The 17,913-nt window shown below is 50.1% G+C and overlaps 1 long non-coding RNA gene across 1 annotated transcript; it reads right to left on the reverse strand.

Annotated features, from left to right (window-relative positions):
* Positions 1-132: 132 nt before the first annotated feature.
* On the reverse strand, positions 133-16,573 carry LOC135185042 (uncharacterized). Its single transcript, XR_010306341.1, has 4 exons — positions 16,474-16,573; positions 13,997-14,344; positions 2,413-2,572; positions 133-206 (listed from the first exon to the last, which is right to left on the reverse strand). It is a non-coding gene; the product is annotated as an uncharacterized LOC135185042 (long non-coding RNA).
* Between the last annotated feature and the right edge of the window lie 1,340 nt (positions 16,574-17,913).

Here is a 17,913-nt window from a genome sequence, read left to right on the forward strand (position 1 = left end):
GAAGAACAAACCATGGCAATGATGAGTGTGATCTTTACGGAAACGCACACAAAAAGCAGATGGAGTTTAATTGCAGGCATATTTGTTGCTTAATTTTGTCGATACGTATTACCTGTAAATGATGAAGATAAGGTGCACAAAGTTACTTCTTTTCCCCAGTGTATTTCCCACCTGTGGTGAACGTTCGGCTGGATGTTTCAGTTATGCTGTTGTGGATAAGGATGCAGTATATATGTTGTTTTATAACTTATGCTTTGTGGTTTGATTTGATTTCTATTTTCAAATTTAAGAGCATGGGAATAAATAAAAACGGAACAAAACAAAGAAAACAAAGAAACAAACGCCCCAAACGCAAAACGAAATCTACAACTACTTGTAATGTTGTTTTCTGGCTGAGTTTCGCAGATCGCCTAAAGGAGAAGAGAAGCGAGTTTCTTCACCTTACCCCGTGCTGGCACTTTGGGAAGGGCCCTTCCGCTTCTCTCCCCGGTCACCCCGCGGCTCCCCCTGCCCCGCATCCCGGTAGAGACTGGCCGGAAGCCATCGGCCGAGATGGGCGAAAGGACATTTTCCGGGGAGGGGGGTTGCTCTGTCCCTGCCACCCCGGGGGGCACCTCCAGCACTGCCCCCCTTTTCCGCCCCCCCCCCTGCCCAACACCCCACCCCACCCCCACCCCCAATCTCATTTCCCGGCGGATTTTACCGCCGCCGTTAAGCAGCGGGGTTTGGGGAGGCAGCTCTGTCCGCTTCCCTCCGTCCCTCTCGCCTTCTCTCCAAATAGTAACCCCTCGAGCTGTGGGTTTGGGGTTTTTTTAACTCCTGAAAGAGTCAGCCCTGCACCCTGTGGACCCCCCGGCTGTGCCGCATCCCTGGGCCCGCTCTTTCCCTCTGGGTCGTTGTGTCCTTCTTTTGCTGAGGTGAATTTTTACTCCGTGTGCTCCGAAATCCAAAGTTTAAAGTTTGTTCGATTTATTTCTTTTTCTCTAGAGCCGCTGCAAGAGCAAACTACTCCAATTTCATTGCTAGTTAATTACTGCTTCATTACTATCATGATTACTCCTTTTTTTGGTGGAGAATTCCACAATTCTGCCAACGAATCAATAAATTCTTTTCACCGGTGCCTGCTCCAGAGGCAGCCGCTTTCCCCCTCCACTACCAGGGACGCCTCCCGCCACCCAAACATGCTATTTGCCGCGGATGTCCCCTGTCCCTCCTTCGGTGTGGGGGGGGTCCCATCTCTGCGCAGAGCCGTTTGAAGTTTCCGCGGCAGCGCGGGGCACTGGAGTCCCGCAGAGCCGGTCTCTGGCAGCTCTAAACGGGGGTGTCCGTGGGTTTGCACTAGCCTGGGATCTATGCAAAGAGGATCTGAGTCTCCTCGGTTACTTTAGCACTTTTTACAGCTACAGCAACGTGCACCAAACCAGCAAAGCAACTGTTTTTTCCCTCCAGTTCCCACCCAGGAGGGGTTTTGCCAGTTCTCGGCTGGGATTTTAGCCTAGATCTTGGGTGTTCGTTTTCTCCTGCTCCTGGAGGTATCGTTGTTAGTCCTGAATCAGAGCAGTGACTCACATTTAGCCAGCCCGTTCTGCACAGACCCAGTTGTTGTTGGAATCCCGAATTCCCCTAAAATTCAGCTGGGGACCAGGGTACACAGCCTGCTTGGGTTTCTGCCACACCAATGTTCCTCTGCCCTGTGAATGTACCAGGAAAAGCTGATCCACTGCTGCTAGGTGAAATTTGGGTATCTTGACACATTCATGGCTCAGGGAAAGGAAAATTCCAAGGAGACGCTGAGCAGACATCAGCTTCTACCCCTTTCCTATGCACTGTTATGGATGTTCTGCTTTCAGAAGCCTTTAGGTCTCCCCATCCATGGTTAGAACTTGCATTACTGGGGGGCTGATCTGTCTGATGCATATCTCGGGACTGTCCTGCCCATGATCATTTTCCTTAGGGAGGAGCCCAGGTGTGTGCCTATGGTGGGGGTACCCAAAGAGGCTGACATTTAATGGTCTCTTAGCCCCTAAAGTCCCCAGAGGGATGAAACCTCTCCTTCCACCACTCTTTGCACTCTGCTTGCAGCTCCCGTTGCCAGCGCCTGGGTGTTTCCGCACACCGGAGGCGATGGTTTTCCATCCCTCACCCTTGCGCATTTCTTCACAAGCGATTTCCAGCTCACAGGGATTTCTGAAGCTACGTCTTCTCAACCTAGCATGGTCCCAGCCCCTTGGGACTCTGCCTTCTGTCGGATGCTGCAGAGCCAGACTCCTGCCCACCGCCTGCAGCCTTGCCTTTGTCAGGCGAGCAGATACTTGGAGCCAGAGAAAGAGCTGAATCAAGTTTTCCATTTGTTCTGGGTGTGCTCTAGCATTTCCAAGGCGGAGCTGCCTGGGGAGCACTTTGCATACCTACCTGGGTTGGAGGTTTGCTTGGGAACGTTATATAGTCCTGAGAGGTCCCAGGCGACCAGCCCAGGAGTTGCTCCACGGTGGAGGCTCCTATTGCACCAGCCCAGATGAAGTTCGCAAAGGCTTCGTGCCTCAGACTGTGCCGTTCGTCGGAGATTAAATGTCTGCTAATAAAAAGCTGTGGTCAGTTTAACTCCACGTTGCATACTTTTCTTTATCTGTGGCCTGGAACACAGCAAACTATACAAAGTCCCATTTAAATTAATAGGATGCTTCAGTCCTGATTTTAATGGGACTTTGTATAATAAAAATAACACTTTGGAATGCCCTAACATTTTGCTGCAAACTTGCAACAAAAGTGGCTGGGGCTGGGATAATAAAAGTGCAGGCTTTATATGAAAGCTATGAAGGGTTTGCCATTAACTTCAATGGCCCAGTTTCAGGCCCTATTATTTTAGTTTACCCTTGTATAAGTAAAAAATTACTTCATCAATTAAACTAGAACCTGCAGTAACCTCTCTGCTCCAGTCTGCTGACTTGTATGTGAAATTGCATCTTGATAATATCAAACCAGCCGTGATATCCAGACCCATAAACCAGCCTATACACAAGGGCTGAGAGCAAATAAAACATAAGAAAATACATCTTGCTTTTGCTGAGTTTTTTCCCCACCAAGCTAAGTGAAGTCGTTGCTTCTAAGAAAAATACTTCATAGTCCTCCTTTAATCTATCCAGGAGAACAGTTTTCTGCTCACCCCTGTGGAAAACAGTTAAAAAACCCCTTCAAAGTGAAATATGTTTTAATTAACAGAGCTGCAAAATAAAATCCACAGCTCTGCCACAAGCCTCCTCTGCAGCTCGCCATTGTGCGAGCCGCGCAGGCAAGCTGCTCTGATTAACAAGCTACAGGCTATGCTCTGCGCCAAAATGATTAAGCAGTAGGGGCTGCAGGCAGATTTCCTATCGAACCCCTTTCAGTGGCAGCCAGGTTTTGCTTCTGAGATTGCTTTTTGACAGGAAAAACAAGAATTCGCTTATCCCCGTTTCTCTGATGAAGGAAGCACACGCACGCACACACACACAAATGTTTGCTAAAAGACACACCAAAACCCTCCCCGGCAAATAAAACTTCCCACAGGAAATAAGGAAGGGAAAATGAAAGAACATGTGTGTTTGATTTTGTTGGTGGGTTTTCCCCCCTGTCTTCACCCAAGCGATTTCTCAGGAAGACCCAGGTAACTGTGCGGAGAGCAGCGCGTTTGCTCACAACTCTTCCCAGGAGATCAGTGGAGCTGCGGGAAGCCTTGAGCCCACGGGCGAACCCTGCCGATGCAAACGAGCAGCCCAGAACCATCTCCTCCCCACACCTCTGCTGCCACAGACCTGGAAGCCACAGCGGGGAGTGATGCCTCCCCAGAACAACGCGGAAAGCAGCGCTTGAGCCCGGTTCCTCACTGAAGTCTCACACAGCAGCTTCAGAGCTTCCCCCAGATCGATGTGTTAATATGCAAGAAAGAAAAATCTGACTTAGTTCGAGGAGGGACAAAGTAGCTGCTGTCCCCCAGGAGCGTCAAGTAATTTATTTTACAGGCTCCAAAGTGGTACATGCCTGGGTACAGGAGATTAGCAGTGGGATTTTCAAAAGCCTTATGTGAGTGAGGACCAGATTTAAGAAATGATTCAGTGAATCAGTCCTGGTGTGAGATTTTCCTAGAAGTGAGTTAGGCACCTGGGATTTAGGCACTAAGAGTGAGACTTTGAGAGGGATTTAGATGTCTGAAGATACAGCTAAGTACACAGGGATCTTTGAAAGCACCCAGTGCCTGTGTCTATCAGAGGTATCTGCTCTGGCTCCTTCTGAGGCTCCTCTAACTGCCTGGGTGAAACTGTGAGAACCCAAATTCCTTTCCAAATTGAGATCCCAAATCCCAAAGGCTGGCTCTCAACACTTGAGCACCCTCAGAATTTCCCATTCTGCCTCCACTCCCTCCTTTGCCTCCTTTTTTCCCACAAAGTCTAGAAGGAGACTTCACTCATTTAAGAGCTAATTCAGGAAAACACTTAAGCACACAAGGAAACTACCCAGTAAAATGCTTCCAGCCATGAGGTGAAGTCCTGGTCCCACGAAGGACAGCTGGAGATCTGCAGCTGGTTGTGGGGGTGCAAGGCTGTGCCCCGTGGATAACCACAGCTCTGCTCTCACCCTGCTAGAGTCAGCACACTAAAGGTGCTTAAAACGAAGCATAAAGCTAAGCAAGCTGAAACATTTTAGAGAGTGGTGCTCTCATAAGGCCCTGATGAAAGTCAGGTCCTAAATTGAATCTTCTGCTCCCACAAAGCAAGACCCTGCTCTTTAAACATTTACAGGAGCCTTGGAACCTTTGAAGGCAGATCTGGAAGGGCAGGTGAGAAGGCTGGGGGCCAGCCCTCTCTTCCCTGCCCAGGAACCAGCTAAAGGAGGCAGGAGCTTCCCCTCCCTGGTCTGCAGAAGTCAGCAGCTTTCAGGAGCATCCTCTGTAAGATGGGGGACAGCAGGTACCAGGGCTGAGACACCCCATATGGGGCTCTGTCCAGGTCACCAGCTTGTTCTTGTTCCCTGCACTGAGGAGGACAAAATACCACAAGTCAGTGGTGGAGCTGGAAGAAAGCTGGTTCTTGTTTGTGGCAGCTGTCACCCTGCACTCCCTGAGTCTGCTGAGAGGGCTCTTGGCCTCTCTTCTGATCTCCTGTGTGGTCCCATGGACCAGTGTCGTGGCACTGAACTTAGTTTGGCACCTCAAAAATGGCTGGATCCTGTGCTCTGAAAGCTCATCCCCTCACCATGAACAGCTTTGCACGTTTCAGCTCTCAGCACACCAGCCCACAACCCCTTCCCACCTGTTCCACACTGGCCTGTCTGCCCCATATCCCCAGCCATGCTGCCCCACCTGATGGACGTGGGACTGCTCCCCTCACTGGCTCCCATCTCGTTTCCAGGGCTTCAGTGAGAGCAGTGAGCACCATCTGTGTGCGCTGCACAGACTGGAGCTCAGCAGGCAGCTGCTCGTACCTCCACTGGTCACATCTGGAGAGGTCACAACTTGAAATAAGCAGAAATTGCCAATCTACAGTCCTGTCCACTTTGCTCACCTGAACACACCTCATTAGCTGTCCTCTCCATCCACCCCACCAAGCTCTGACAGCACACATTCCTACTCACTCCCCAGCTCACGCACCTCCCGTTTCCTCCTCCCTCGCTCCTCCTCTATCTCACACAAAGGTCTCCTACCTCAAGCCTACCTGGCTGTGATTTTGCCACTGGTTGCATGTGTCACTCTGTTCTGCAGTCTTCGTCTCCCTGATCTCTGATCTGAGATCATGACTGAATTTTTAAAGTACTTGCACACACGAGTTCCCTGCTATAGATGTTTGACACACAGACCTTGAATCTGTTCCACTCTATCTTACAGCCACTCATTTAGCCAACCCTCCCAGCGCCACTGAACACCACATCACACAGGGCCCTGGCAGCTCCAGCTCTGACATATGTGCCTAATCTTCTCACTTTTAACGCTGTCTAGTGTCAGCTAAAAGCAAACCTATCATGCATTTCTAACTGCTCCTCTGAGGTGCAAGGTAAGATGAAGTCAGAGATAAGAGTTAAGGCTTCTTGCTTAAGAGGTAGGGTCAGGGTTGGGTTGAGATTGGTTTAGTTAGGAATAGGGCTGCTTCAGCATGTAGGATTGTGTTTTGGTTGTGGCTGGGCTAGAATGAAGCCTCAGCTAGGTTTAGGATAGGGTTGTATGGTCAGTGTCAGGGTGAGAGGCAGATCTCAGCTTGTGTTGGGGTCAGGTATTAGGTGAGGAGATTTAGGGGCTATGTTCCGCTGCTCTTGGGTTGGGGCTGGCTCAGTGTTGCATTAGGATAAGTTCTAAGCTTAGAGTTGGGTTTGCATCAGGATTTAGAATAGGGTTGGCTCTAGAATGGGTTTGGGAGTCACATCTCAGCCTCCGTCGTGTCATTTCTCCACGCTTATTTCTTGTGCAAATCAATCTGTTCTCTTTCTGTCCCTCTTATGACTGCAGATCACCTCCTTTCTCTCCCACACACCCCTGCAGGTGTTTACAGCTGAGTTTCATAACATTTAGCAATCCCTTTTCCCCATGCATTCTCATTTCCCTGACCTCCTTGCCTATTTTGCATACATCCGTGTCTCACACATCTGGTCTATCTCGCATCTACTAATCACTCCTGTCCTTTCTTACAGCATTAATGCATTCACCACTCCTGCTTTTGCCTGTCATGACTAAGACATCAATGCAACCAATGCCACAATAAACCACCTTTTTTTTTTCCAGTCTTTTTTATACATACTCATTAAGCTAATGCTTGGACTACTTACCTACTTGATTAGCCTGATGCAAATGTTAATTAATCTCTCTGGATTTCCATAGCTCATGGTGAATGATGTATTTCCATCTCCCTCCTCGTTCCATCCATATTCATCTCTCTGCTCACTCTGACGAGTTTCCTGGTGCCCACTCATCTGCATGTGCACCCACATCCTTCTCCATCAATCATCCTGTCCAGGATTTACTCCTCCATTTAACATCTCTCTAATTCGTGCTTGATCATCAGGCTAATTTCTCAGCACTCCCAGCTCATGAATGCTCCTCTGCCTCTTTACCCACCCAGCACCTAGTCCAACCTGTTAGCTCGCTAATTGTTCCAAGCTCATTTTTTTTTCAGCATAATCTCTTTATTCTGCATGAATTTTATACATCATCTGTTCAGTCCTTGCCTGCTCTATCTGACTTTTCTGTGAGTGCTTGGTTTTGGTTTTCTCCATATCTACTTTCCTCTCCCACCTGTGCTCTTTACCTTTTTTTTTTTTGGCACACATCTATTCAGAACTTCTTCTGCTCATCTGTGTCTCGTAGCTCACCTTTTTCACACTTCTCTGCCTCTGCCAGTGACCAGATGCCCTCTCTATGGGTGTTGCTCACCTATTGCTCTATTAACTCTCTTACTGTTCATTTGTCTGTTCCTCCTGCTAGCCACGGTGCCCATAATCAATTCCCCACTCACATGAGCAGCTCCTACTTTAGGGCTCTATCAGTAATGTATTTATTCCAGCCATCTTTCTGTCCCTTTACCCAGACAACACATGTCCCGTCTCCTGTAAACCTACCCACCTCAACCTAATCTCTTTCTCTTTTGGCCTTTATCAGTCTGCTCTCTCCAGCTTTATCTAGTCAATCTTCCTAGCCAGCACAAGCTCAGTTAATAATCTCTTCAGTTGGTACATACAGACCCAGCTCCTCATCCACCCACCCATCCGATTTCTGACCCCAGAATATTCACAGTGTTTCTAGCAGATCACCTCTTCCTCCTGACATCCATTTTCCTATTCTAGACCTCTTAGTGCCACTGCTGCTCGTGTCTCTTTGTTTAATGTATGTAGCTCAGACTATCTCTACCTATCTCTTTACCTAAACATATTAAGTGGCACAGGTATCAGTTCATGTCTCCAGATGTCCCACTCAGTTTTCTATTCTCTCTGCACTTATCTACTGGCTAACTATTACAGATGCACACTTACCATAGCTCCCTGTGATAGCCCTCATCTCCATAATCTACCCACCTTACATTTACTCTGCTTAACTCCCCAGCCACCTAGCAGTCACTTTACCTGCCCAATCAGATCTCTCTCCACACCATTTAACAAACTGATCCTCTCCTCTCCTTTCCTCTCCTCCCCCATTCCATTTTCAAACATCTCTATTTTATGTCCAGTCCAGACAATACTTCTTCTGTCTCCATCTTTATCCCATGGGTTCACTACTGCAGCCCATCAACCACTTTACCCCTGTCTCCATCACCCAGCTTCTACACAGCATTTCCACCCACCCAGGTGGGACTTGCTCTACACAACACATCCCACATCTGTTTTACTGATCGTGATGTCCACAAGACCACACTTACTGCACCAAGCCCTGGCCAGGACATCCAGTCAGTGTCAAATACAGATGATTTCCTTTCCTCATGCCTTCTTCTGTCTGAATATCAAATGATCCATCCTCTGCACAGCCCCTGTAGATGTCGCATTATGCCAATCATTCCAACCTGGCCCTGTGTACCTCTGTGTCTCTACTCAGTGGTTTCTGGATGATTATCTAAACTGCCCACCAGTTTTCACTACAGAAGTCAGCAACCAGCACCAGTTGGCTCAGTTCCAGTGACTGTTTAGCTCCAGTGTGCAGTCTGCTGGCCCTCCTTATACAAGAGGCAATTCCCTTCTGAGTAACTCCAGTAACAATGCTTTAATCACTCCCAGTGACCCAGGCTGGTGGGGACAGGGACACAGACAGCAAGGTGGATGTTGTCTGATCAAAGCTGTGGAACCCCATGGCTCTCAAAGCAGCAATAACAGCCAGCTGCAAGCAAGCAGAAGTTTGCTCCTGGCATGGCAAGGAGGTCAAGACCAGAACCCCAACAAGATAAAAGTGGATGATGGGAAAAGATAAAATAATCATCTCTGCACCTGTGAGACGTGAGATTGTCCTGGTACGGGACCAGTTCCCAACTTGGAATGCCCACAGAGGTGTGGCAGCTCCAGTGGTGCTCTGCAGGTAGATCCTTGTCATCATACACATCAGGGTAAGAGAAATGATATCAGAAGTTCCCACCTGAGCTTTCCACTTTCTCCTTTTAAATTTATTTTCTTTTCTTTTTTTTTCCTGTACTCTGACCCCTCCCCTGCCAGGCAAACCCATACCTGCAGCTGTTCCTAGGGGCTGGCTGGACTGTACAACAGATTCTCCCTCCTCTTTCTTCACCATCTTTCTTCTTCCTGCTCAGATTCTGGCCTCTGGGTTCAAACAAGAGCCTCATGTGACTGAAGGGGGAAAACTTTTGAAGCCCTGAGCTTGGAAGCGTTCAGATCCAGGAATCTGGATTATCAGGATGCTGAGCTATGAGACTTCAGTTTGAGTGCTCTGCTGCTCTTTTATCTCTTCTCAATTACTCTCCCAAATCAAACCAAATTCTCACCTGATGCTAAAGGAATTTGGGGACCAGCGAACTGTCGGGTGCCAAAGACCGACCAGGCAAGTCTGGAAGTGTATGGAGATCCATTCCCAGATGCCACAGAGAGAGAGATGAGGACCAGGACGCCCCGGGAGCCTTTTTCTGAGTCCTTGGAAGTCACACAGGCGGCAGGAGCAGGGCGGGGAGAAGAGGGCAGGAGTTGGGAAACCCTTGGGAAAGTGTCATAAATACCTCTGGATATTCCCTGAGATAGCAGAGCCTGTGCGTGCCCTGCTGGCCACAGCCACCCCCCTCTGTGTGAAATTGTTTGTCTTGCTCTTGCATTAGGTAAATGCCCAACCCAAAGGCACTGATAAAGCAGACACTGGGGAAGAAAAAGAAAAGAAAGGAAAACCCAACCCAGAGACAAGGTCTCCTTGGGCCCCCAATCAACAACAAAAAAGGCAGCCACCAGACAGCCATTTAGAGAGCATCTCAAAGCTATCTGTATCTGCTGGAGGGGGCTTTAAAGGCATCACATTTGTGTGTTTGGCTCAAGCCAAGAGAATTGCAGTCTAAAGCTTTTCCTTGAACTCAAGGCTGTGTTTACGGCAGCATGGGCGAGGGAAAGGAGGCAACCCCAAAGCCCTGCCTCCTCCTCTTCCCCCACCCTGCAAGCCCCAGGCTTGAAACTTGATTTAAAAAAAAAAACCCAAGATTGAATTTCAGTTTGCAGGATTAGGGAGATGACTTTTAGGGGCTGCTTGTTGGAAAAAAGCAAAGCAAAGCAGCTGGGAGGGATTAGGCTGAGCTAGCGTCTGCACTTTCAACTGATTCAATTTTGCTCCACAAGACATTGTATCTGAGCCTTTCTGGAGACTATTCAAAGCAAATCATTTTCATTTTACCATTTGGTAAGTGATCAGAGTCTATTTTTAGTGTCTTGGAAGCGTCGGGACTTTCTCTCTCTCCTCTGCTCTTCTTTTTTTCTCTTCTTTTCTTTCTTTTCCTATCCTTTCTCCATTTTCTCCCACAGTTGCCTATCTGCGTTTGGGGTATCAAGAACAGGCATGTTTGGAGAGAATGTTTACCACAGCCAGCAGCTTCAATTTATTTTATGCCTCACCTCAAGAAAAAAAGGCACCAGAGAGAGGCTGGAGCTGGCAGCATTGCCAAGCTCTCTCCGAAAGCCTCCTCCGCACGAGTTTGTTTTTTTCCAGGTGACTCCTTAGGGTCCTGGTGAGCTGCTGGGTTTGCATGCAGGTCCCTGCCGCTTGGAAGGCTGTCAGCAGGGGCTGGGGTCCCCGTGCTCAGCAGGCATCAAGCAGAGAGGGCAGGGGGAGCACTGGAATGCAGCTGAGGGTCCAAGCTGATGTTCTCCCACCTCACACTTGTTTTGTTCTCTCCCTAAAGTTCAATTTGTCAGCTCAGCAATGGCTGCAGAATCTTTGTATCTTTACTGCATTTTGCATGGAGAAAAACTGAAATTAGAAGAGCTTTTTGAACAGAAGGGAGAAAAAAACCTCTCATCACTCAGGTGTGTGGGGAATGCTTTTCCTTCCAGTTGAAATGGATTTTCCCACATCCTGCTTTTTCATAATTATTATTTTCTTATTTATTTTCTTGACTTTACTGGAAAAAGGAAAGGTTTGGAGGGTCTGATTCTTTCCTTTTCTCTTTTCCTTTCTTCATTTCCCCTCTTTCTTCTGCTCTTTTTCGTTTTCCTCTCTTGGAGCTATTTGGTCTGATGCATTCCTCCACCAACTGAAACTCTCCTGCAAAAAGGGGCACAGGCTGCATGAGGGTTGGACATCATCATCTGTTCCTCCACAGTAGTTTCCTTAGACTCTGGGAGGAGAAGGGGCTGTGATCCCCTCACCAAAAGAGCTGCTTACGCAAGCTCTTGCAAGCAATGCTTAAAAGCCTTTCTTTTGCTGTCCCTGCCACCGTGTACCTTTAGGGCAAGATATTTGTTCTCTCTGCGTCTTCCCTGACATGAAATGCCTGTAGCAGGGAGCAGAAACTGATAAACACCAGGGCGATTTCCGCCTCAGATTGTACTGCAGAACAGCAGTTTGCTCCAGGAGCTCTCACGTCTCTCTGCTTCCTAACGCAGGGACGGCAGATAGCTGCATCTCCAAATCAACTCCCAGCCGCTGCTCCAGTCCTCCAGGGTGAAGGTTTTCCTCCTGTTATGTTCTTCAGGAGGTGTCTTTTTCCTGCGAGCGCTGCCTGTGAAGCAGCCGCAGCGTGCGGCAGGGCGCAGATTGCCTCCCCAGCCAAGCTGCAGAGTTAATCCAGTTCGTAAAACGGGGGCGAGGCGGCGCCAGGCCTTGCGGGCATCCGCCGGGACGGGCAGGGTGCTTCAGAAGGATGCTAGCAGCATCCCCTTGGCACTGCCAGCCCTTTGAGAAGCACAGGGCTGCACATGGTCAGCACTAGCACTGGCAAGAGGCAGCTGGAAGGGACAGGATAAAGCCAAAGGAAGGGATGTAATAAAACATTGCCTCTGTGTTGGGGGGGGAGGACAGCATGGGAAGTCCTAACAGCACCAGATCCAAAAATGAAGCAGGGACACTGGCAAGGAGGCCAACCCCTGCCGTGAGAAGGACCTTTAGGCAGGTTTGGTGAGATGTGTAGGATCAGCTATTCCTTAAAAACAAGGGTAAAGCCTCTCCTCCCTTGTCCTTGCCGTCTGGGCTGAGCCTGTCGCCTGCCCGGCTGTGTCAGCCGAAGCAAACCCCCACTCTGCAGAGCCAGGCAGCCAGAGCTGTGAGCTATTGCAGCAGCAACAATTATGTATTCACAAGCTGGGGCAAAAAACAATCTGGAAGCAGGGGGAGAGAAGGGGGAGCAAAACACAACCTGATCTTGTAAAAGAGAGCCTTGAAACATGCCATACATGAAGCAAGCTTCTACTCCGCACGGTCAGAGGACGAGAAGGCAGTAAGGCTGTGGGACAGGGGGCAGGAGGGTCTCTTCTAATGAAAGAGAATGAGGCTGAACAAAGGAAAAAGGTCCTGCTGAACCCGTGGTGGCAGATGGCATCAGCCCCACCATGCTCCCCTTCAACTGCAGGAACATAGAGTGAAGCAATTTAATGAAAAGGCTTAAATAAGCAACCAGAGCAGTTAATTGAAGCCATCTGCATTAGGAAGGAAATCTGAAGTATACTGATTCATTAAGTTTTATACAACTGTAAACCCCCAGAACCTAAGACAGGGTAAGAAGCCATGATGAAGTGACAACTAGAAGGAGACCTTCTACCCAGCTTCACTTCGATCTGCTTTGTTATGACAAGAACAAGTGGTTTTAACAAGTACCCCATAAATCAGGAGTGTGTGCTCCAGCCTGCAGCCTTCCAGGTACCCAACTGCTGCAAACTCACATTCCTTTCCTTCTGCTAGGGCTTTGTCTTTATTTTCCAAGACAAAAATAACTGGAACTTGGATGCTGCCAGCTGCAAAGAGCTGGTCCTTGAGGTTCTTGTTCATATTTTTATTCATGAACACTTAGTATAGTATCTAGATGAGGCTCCCTGGGACACAGCTAGCTGAAGGCCTGAGGCTCATCACTCCTGGCTTTGACTGGCAAAACGCAGTCTTCTCTCTAGCAGTGCCTGTGCCACTGCAGTCCTGACTTTCTGGATGGAAAAGTGGCATTACAGAAAGCTGGGGGCTGGGAATGGCAGCAGGTTTGCTGTCCAGCAGGCTGCTCTCTTCCAGAGTGCTTCTATCATACTTGCAGTTTGCAAACTGCCCAGAAATAAGATCCCAAGGAGAAAGCAGCTCTGGCCCCACTGAAACAAGTGCACAAGTGCCCTCTGATTGCAAGAAGGGCAGGATTTCAGATACAGACCAGGAAGTCTTTGGAGATGTTTGGGTCAGGATTTGCCTCGTGTGATTAGGGGCTGGAGGCACCAGCTTTGGTTTCCACTTGCCTTGAGCTCTCCCTGGCTCATGAAACAAGATCTGTTTGGTTTTCTGCAAATAACCCCCAACAAATTATGACAATTTGATCCTAAGCTGTGGAAAAGATTGACAGCTGAGCTTCAGGGTTTCCAGGGATGCTGATTCAGAGGGCCAGAACCATGAGCAGAGCGGGAAGACCTCCACCCTCCGTAACTTTGGTCTGAAATGAAGGTGACCTACACCTAAGAAGATGAATCTCAGGTGAACTGGATGCCACCTCAGAGCATCCAGGCTGGTTCAGGAGGTGACCAGCAGCCTGTGAAGGCTCTAAGGTCTTTCCCATTCATGTTGCTGATACAGACAACTTGGTGGATGGGAGATGTGACAGGAGAGAAAGCTGCAATGGGAAAAATCAAGTGGTAGCACACAAAGGTTGGCCAGGGAGCTTAAACCGTTGCACAGTGCAACTCTTGGGGCTCAGGACTGAAAAAAAAAACCCCAAACTGAAATTCACAACCAGCTGAACAGAAGCATAAAGAGAGCCAGTGTCTCTTATGGACACACAAAACATTATGGAGACAGATCTTGGTTAAAACCGACCCAAGAAACCTCCAGAACAACGACAAACCACTCTGAAAGCAAAGGCACAAGGGACCGCTTAGGACTTACAAGCTCAACTGTTTCTGAGTCTCTCCACAGCTCCACAGGCACCGTGGCACAAGGCTGCCAAGGGGTGGGGAATGGTGACCCCATCACTGTCCTGGCTGCCTGGGGAAGTGTTGGAGTTCCCATTCCTGGAGCTGTTCAAAAGATGTCTGGATGAGGAGCACAGGGACACAGGCTAAGAGCTGTGTACAGGCAGATGTCAGGATATGGTTGGACTTGATGATCTTCAGGTCTTTTCCAGCCAGGTGATTCTGTGCTCCCATGAGTGATGGGGGCACAAAGGTCCATGGGATAGCCAGACCTGCCACCCAAAGTGTTTCAGCTGTGCTGCAAGAGAGACACAGCCACCATCTGAAGGGAAAAGAAAGGCAGGGAGGTGAATCCAGCAGCCCCTGTTCGAATTTCCTGGATGTCAGGCACAGTTAACGTTAGGGAGACTGGAGGGTGAGCTGAAGGATTGGCCCTGATTCAACGAAGCACTTAAGCACAAGCTTAACTGTAAGTAGGTACTTAAGTCCCTCCTTATATAGCAGAACATATGTTAGCGCCTGCTGAAGCCCCTCTAAGTGCATGCTTCAAGTTAAGTGTCTGCTTAAGAGCTCTGCTGAAGCAGGGCTCCTTGTTTACTTGCAGCACTTGATGTCTCCTGGAACATGCAGAGTTGTGGTCGCAGACCTGCAGCATCTGTTTTCCTTTAAGGCTGTTAGCAGAGTCCTGCCATGCGAAGCACACTGCGCGGGGCAGGAGTGAGCAGCGGCGAGTCCCGAGCAGAGTGTGGCCAAGAGGCCACCGCAGCTTCTGCCGCCCCTCTGCTCTGCCCCAGCGCGGCCACATCTGCAGTGCCACCTCCAGCTCCGGGCTCCCCCGCTCCAGAGGGCCAGCGAACTGCTGGGGAGAGGCTATAAGGGTGCTGAAGGGACTGGAGCATCAGTCTGAGGGGGAGAGGCTGAGACCTGGGGCTGCTCAGTCTGGAGAAGAGAAGGCTGAGAGAGCATCTCATGGATGTTTATCACTCTCTGAAGGGTGGGTGGCAAGAAGAGGGGGCCAGGCGCTTTGCAGTGGTGTCCTGTGATACGATGAGGAGCAGAAGGCACAAACTGGAACCCAGAAGTTCCACTTCAATATGAGGGGAAACTTTCCTGTGCGGGTGCTGGGAGCACTGGAACAGACTGTCCAGAGAAGCTGTGGAGCCTGCTGTTCTGGAGACTTTCAAGACCCACCTGGAGATGTTCCTGTGTGACCTGCCCTAGCTGATCTTGCTTTGGCAGGGAAGGGTTGGGCTCTATGACCTCTGGAGGTCCCTTCCAACCCCTCCCATTCTATGATCTTCAGAGATTTCCCATATTTCCTAGGACTTCCATTTTATTGTAGAGAGCTTCAGAGGGTTTAAGAAGAAGGGATAAAGTTACCAAGGAGTCACCAAACCCAGAAATAATCTGAATTTAGCTTGGTAGCAAACAAGAAAAGTGTTGGTGCTAAGAGATGTGGAACCCTCAGGCACTGCTGGAGTTCAAACCTCTAAATGACAATGGAATTGCCCATGTAAATGTGGACAGATTTGGCTATCTGCATGCAAATAGCACAAGTACCAAATGTCCTTTAAGCAGAGTGGCTGCCTCAGGAAATCCACCACTCCAGCGGCTTACTGGGACGTGGCTTACCCCCACCGCCAGGCAGCCGCAGGGAGCTGAGGCAGATGAAGCTGGGGCTCAGTTTGCGCTCTTTTCAAAGATGCACACCCCTGAGGGGCTCAGCACCCATACGAGTTCTGCTCCTTGCTAAAGCCCCCTGTGCTGTGCCTGGGAAGCTGTTGGGATGCCCCCAGGGGCTGCCAGGACAGGTAAGGCACTGAGCAATGTTTTGTACCTGTGCTCATCACCCTTTGGTTTCTTTGTTCCTGGCTGCTGGGCATCTCTCCTGCACTTTGCTCCCCTGCAGAAACAAGGCTGCTCGCTTCCCTGCTCCAGGTCGGTGCCAGCATCCCAGTGGAGGCTGCAAGGTGGATCTGGGGACCCACTGAGGCCCAACAGTGTCCTGGAAGCGAGGTGGCTGTTCCAGCCATGGGTCTGCTGACTAGGGCTTGGGTCTGCCACCAGCTCTCCTGGCCCTGCTGGGCGGTTTCCCAGCGATGCTGGAGACTGAGACCACAATGGAAGGAAATCACTAAAGCTGAATTGCTGCAAGTATGTCCTCAGCAGGGTCTGACTGGTAAACATTTAACAAGGAGCACTCTCTGTCCTCTCCTGGTACGTATTAAACTAATACATTTACTTTAACAAGGGGAACAGCTTCCCCAAGCTCCAGCTCAATTTGAGCCCTTGGCTTCCACAAAAGCCTCAGGAAGGTTGGCTTCCTGGGGCACAGTAATTCACTGGGACTAAACGAGGGATGGCTCTGAGCCATGAACTCGGAGGCTGGAGGTGACAGGACCTCCGCACAGCTGAGGAGTGCTCGTTGCTGGGCTTCCCATTCCCACTCACCTCCAGACCGGTCCAGCGCCCACCTCGGGACATCCCTGCTGCCACTTCAGCCATCCTCTGGAGCCAGGCTGACCTTAACCCATCATGGTTTCCATGTGCTGCAAGTGCCAGGTGCTCCCTACAAAGCAGGACCAGACTCCATGCTCCCTTGGGTCCCCAGCCCTCCTGCAGCCTCTCTCTCCATGCAGCTGGGTGCCACGGGTAAGGACAGGGTGTGGGGAGAGCAAGCAGCTGCCATCCCTTCTCTCTGGGCTGGTGATGCTGAGGTTTCATTCCTTCTTGGCCCTGCTCTTTATTCTGCTGCATGAGACCAGAGCAGGAGGGAAAACCTTTGAGAGCAGAAGTGCATCCAGCACAGGAGATCCTCTGGGGCACCCAAAGCCAGCTGTCCTCGGGAAGCCCTGCTGAGCCATCTCCGGATGCCTTCTGACCTGAATAGGACACACTCGTGCATGCAGCCCCATACATGGGGGCTCAGTGCTCCCCAGGACCCTGCCACAGGAGCCAGGGCTCTGTCACACTGTGCTCTGAGCAGGATGGCACCTGCCAGACAAACACCACCTCTACAAGACACAGCCTGAACAGCTCATGAGACTCATCACTGGTGCCAGGGCTCACCCACAAACTGCACAGCTGCTTTCCCTGCCATGGCATTGCTGTTCTGGAGGCCCCAGACACAGTTCCATCTACTGTGGGCAGCGAGGCTCCTGGTGTTGCCTGCCTTGTGCCAGGCACTGGGCTGCAGGCAGCGTCTGAGGCTGCTGGAGACTCTCTTGCTCCCTCACTAATGTTCTTCAGTCTTGCACTGAAGGAAGCAAAAAGCTCTGAAAGCAGCTCCCAGCCTTGCATCTCTGCTCTGAGCTGTCCCCTGACTCCAGCACTTCCACTCTGACTCACGCGAGGACAGGTCTGAACAGCTGTGGCTGCCCCTGCCAAGGCAGTTATGGGTCCTGGCATCATGAGCCTCTGGGAAACTTCCCCTGCTCAGCTTAACAGTTGCGGGGATGTGCAGCATTCCCAGGAGGAATGCAAGCCCCTTGGAGGTGGACATGGTGTCTGTGAGACCTTGCTGAGCTGGGAATTGCTCCTCACTAGCACGAAACATCTGCTCCACAGCCTGAAGAGCACAGCCTGCCCTGGCATCTCTCTTGGTGCCTCCTGGTTAGGTGGTGCTGGAAGATGCTTCCAGGTGATGCCATGAAATGGAAATAACCAGCAAACCCCTACTTTGTCCTGAGCATCTGCTGCCTTTTCCCCTGTCACCACCATCTGAGATCATGTTTATCCTTCCACCACCACCAAAGCCCAACCTGCAATGTCTCTCCAAGCAGCCCTTCCCCAGGCCTTGCACCCTGCCTTCAGCTCCTCACATCTAACGCATTTCCCTCCCTGGAACAGGCTGCCCAGAGGGGTGGTGGAGGCCCCATCCCTGGAGAAATT

This window comes from Pogoniulus pusillus, chromosome 22, assembly GCF_015220805.1.
Source record: "Pogoniulus pusillus isolate bPogPus1 chromosome 22, bPogPus1.pri, whole genome shotgun sequence".
Taxonomy (NCBI): domain Eukaryota; kingdom Metazoa; phylum Chordata; class Aves; order Piciformes; family Lybiidae; genus Pogoniulus; species Pogoniulus pusillus.